The sequence below is a fragment of the Schistocerca piceifrons genome, chromosome 4 (genome assembly GCF_021461385.2).
Source record: "Schistocerca piceifrons isolate TAMUIC-IGC-003096 chromosome 4, iqSchPice1.1, whole genome shotgun sequence".
Classification (NCBI taxonomy): domain Eukaryota; kingdom Metazoa; phylum Arthropoda; class Insecta; order Orthoptera; family Acrididae; genus Schistocerca; species Schistocerca piceifrons.
Window position 1 is genome coordinate 762,668,822 of NC_060141.1, and position 4,164 is coordinate 762,672,985.

The 4,164-nt window shown below is 42.5% G+C and overlaps 1 non-coding gene across 1 annotated transcript; it reads left to right on the plus strand.

The window, feature by feature from the left end:
- The first annotated feature begins 2,322 nt into the window (after nt 1–2,322).
- Trnas-cga lies at nt 2,323–2,397 on the plus strand. Its single transcript has one exon. It is a non-coding gene; the product is annotated as a tRNA-Ser (tRNA).
- Nucleotides 2,398–4,164: the final 1,767 nt, after the last annotated feature.

The window sequence follows — 4,164 nt, forward strand, 5'->3', positions numbered from 1 at the left end:
AAAGGCATAAAGCTGATTTTATTATTAACCACCGCTCACATAATTTGTTCAGTGTGAACACTGGCGGCGTGGATGAGATACTGTACAGTGCCAGATTTGGTCCCGGTGGTGAAAACTGGAACCTATTTTTTTCCGAGCGTAAATCGGTTCCGCATTATCGCATTAGTGAATCTATCAAGTTTCGCTGACATACGATAATTACAGCCCGCATTGGACTTCAGTGAGTAGCTGCACTTTAATTATAGTTACATGCTGTTTGAAGCGGTATCCTAGTTGAACAAAGAGGAAATACATAATCATCATTGAAGCAGAAACAGACTTCAGAGGACACAAGAGTAGAGAAATGTTTCTGAAGGTGAAGTACCTCTGCAAAGGTCACCAGGCCAAGTAGAAATTTGTCAAAGATTCCCATGATAATATCCTGACGAATGATAGGGACATAGCTGAGTACTTTCGACGGCTGCTAAATTGTGATGAACCCGAACTGCAGTTTGATTTCCAGTACCGAATTACAGCCCATGCAAATTATCCCCTACCTATACTGGATGAGATAAAAACCGGAATCAGATAACTTAAGCAGACTAAGAGTCCAGGTAAGATGGAATACAGGCTGAAATGATCCTGGCAGGAGGAGAGACTCTTACAGAAAGAATACACCTACTGATACAGGCAGTATGGACCAAAGAAGAACTACTAGCAGAATGGAAAGTATGTCTGATCTGTTTAACTCATAAGAAGGGCGACAAACTGAAATGTGACAACTATCGAGAAACTGCCCTGCTTAACGTCTGCTATAAGATCCTGTCCAATTGCCTCATACACAGAATCAGCCAGCGGCAGAATCGGTGATTGGGGAGTACCAGGGACGTTTCCGGCCAGGACGGTCAACAGTAGATCACATCTTCAGTCTCCGGCAGCTCACTGAGAAACTGGGTGAATATGGTAAAGATTTGCATACTTTATTATTTGTTGATTTTAAGAAGGCCTATGATTGCATACATCGCAAGAGCCTGCTCAACTTTTTAAGGGAGTTTGGCATAGCAGAGAAACTCATCAAACTGATAAAGATCTGTGTGAACGAAACAAGTGCAAAGGTGAAGATGGGAAATCGCGTAACTGAGGAGTTTGAAATTGTGACAGGACTCAGGCAAGGAGATGGGTTGTCCCCTGTCCTGTTCAACTTCGCCCTCGAGAAGATCGTACGCGAGACCTTCCAAGAGAACGAAGGGATTAAAATCGAAGGAAAGAGACTGGCATACTTAGCCGATGCAGACGACATGTGTTTACTCTCTAGATCGGAAGAGGAGTTGGAGCAAATGATCAAACCACTAAAGGAGGCTGCCAGCAAATTTGGGCTAAACATAAACGAAGCCAAGACAGAGTACCTCGTTATGACGCGTGGTCATTGTCAGACTGCTGATCATCTACAATCACTGCAGGTTGGGGACCAGTCCTACAACAGAGTGCAAGAATTCCAGTACCTGGGGGCACTTTTCACTGAGAAGTCGTCATGTGAAGCAGAGATCAATGCCAGAATACAACCAGGAAATCGATGTTACCACAGGCTAGCACAACTGTTTCGGTCCAGATATCTCTCGAGACAGTTCAAGATTCGACTGTACAAGACCCTGATCCAGCCCGTTGTTCTATATGGCTGTGAGACATGGAGTATTCGGAAACTGGACTTCCATAAGATCCTTGTTTTTGAGAGAAAAGTGCTTTGGAAGATCTTCGTTCCGGTTCTGGATGCAGATACAGGGGAATGGAGGATCAGATACAACCAAGAGCTTGAGGAACTATACCAGCAGCCCAACATAGCATCTGTCAAAGCCAAACGTATGCAGTGGGCCGGCCATGTGGCCTGGATGGAGGATCACAGATGGCCTCACACCTACAGGAAAGAGACCCCCAGGGAGACCCAAGAAGCGTTGGAGGAATGGACTCCATGAAGATTTAAACCAAGTGTCAGTAGATGTGAACGGATGGGGGATAGCAGCAATGGACAGAATACAGTGGAGGAGGAAATTTGTAGATGCGTGCGGTCCACTGGGCCTGATCACGTAGTAGTAGTAGTAGTAGTAGTAGTAGTTGTAGTAGTAGTAGTATCCTAGTTCCAGAATGAGATTTTCACTCTGCAGCGGAGTGTGCGCTGATATGAAACTTCCTGGCAGATTCAAACTGTGCGCCGGACCGAGACTCGAACTCGGGACCTTTGCCTTTCGCAGCCAAGTGCTCTACCAACAGAGCTACCCAAGCACGACTCACGCCCCCTCCTCACAGGTACTGGCAGAAGTAAAGCTGTGAGTACCGGGCGTGAGTCGTGCTTGGGTAGCTCAGTTGGTAGAGCACTTGCCCGCGAAAGGCAAAGGTCCCGAGTTCGAGTCTCGGTCCGGCGCACAGTTTGAATCTGCCAGGAAGTTTCAGTATCCTAGTTGGTCTACGTGCTGACTCAAGGGGGAAGTAATCTGACGCGATTCTGTGTTTCAGCACAAAACGCGAACGGCAGGCACCGGGCGGTCTGGCGTGTGGCGGCACGCGGCACAGTGTGCAGTAGCAGAGACAGCAGGGAGGCAGTCGTGTGAAGTTGGCACCCTTTTTTTCAGAAATGTATATTTTTTTCAGAGTTCTTGACAGATATGCCATAGTTCTAGAGTTCTTTGTACAAAATTTCAATAGTTCTGCAGAATTTAGCGAAGAAAACAACAATATTCGAAAACATTTTCGTATCGAAAACATTCATTGTCAATTTTCACAAAAATTAAACTCGTACAACAGTTCTGAGGACAGTTCTGAACAGAACCCCAAGAGCTCTATCGAAAATCCCAATAACATTTTTCTATGGCTATAATAGTTTAAGAGATAAATTGATTTAATGTGGTACACACTTTCTCTACAGAAAATATAAATATATTCGTACAACAGTTCTGATGACAGTTCTGGACACAACGTGAAGAGTTCTATCGAAAATCCTGGTAGTATTTTTTTGTGCAGGTAATAGTTTAAGAGGAAATCGCAACATAATTAAGAACTCTATAAGAGCTCCCACTGTGAAGCTGGCACCCTTTTTTACAGAAATATATATTTTTTTCAGAGTTCTTGATAGATAAGCCATAATTCTAAAGTTCTTTGTACAAAATTTCAATAGTTCTGCAGAATTTAGCGAAGACACCAATAGCACTCGTAAAAATTGTGGCATCGAAACGATTTTTTGTCGATTTTTGCAAAAAGTAAATTCGTACAACAGTTCTGAGGACAGTTCTCAACAGAGCCACAATAGTTCTATCGAAAATACAAATAACCTTTTTTTGTGCAGCTAATAGTTTGAGAGATAATTGCAATTTAAGGAGAAGGTCTTTTCACTTACTGTGAAGTTGGCACCCTTCTTTTCAGAAATGTATATTTTTTTCAGAGTTCTTGATAAATATGCCATAGTTCTAGAGTCTTTGTACAAAATTTCAATAGTTCTGCAGAATTTAGCGAAGAAAACAACAATGTATAACATAGCTGATTCAGGAGCCTTTTCCTTCTGGTACAATTTTTACTGTTGCCACAATAAAACACTTGTGCATAGATTCCAACCGTATTGATCATTACAAAAATATAACCAGTGACCAACGGCGCACATTTCTTGCAGCGTTGTACAAAGCATTCAGATTATCCGCCGTGAAAATTTACGATGGATGGCTTCCGTTTATCTACAGTGTCAGCATCTACCGAATTATCTTCATGCAAAAGTGATGCCAGGATCACACACTTCCCCTTTTTAGGTACGAAGGGAACTAGAGTTCAGTCTTGTGGAAGCCAAAAAGGGAACTGTGGGCAGCCCTTCTTTTACTGATAGCAAAGTCTAGAGAAATCTCAAGCTTGTTTTTCTTCATCGTGCCAACAAAAGAAAAATTCTCCCTTCATAGCTCTATTATCATTCCGATACTAGTACACCAGTTGTCCGCTTTCGCATTTCGACCTGACTGATATATATGTTACACAGTCACAGAACAACATCAAAATGTTTATTGCTCAGTCGGTAAATCCTTCTGGTTGCAACAGAGTGTATATTTTCAAATTGTACAGGTAAAATACTTAAGAATCCACAAAATCATAGATTTTAAATCCATATTTGTTTGTTTTGATAGGTACATATTGGTGAAAACTGCACCTTCCTCA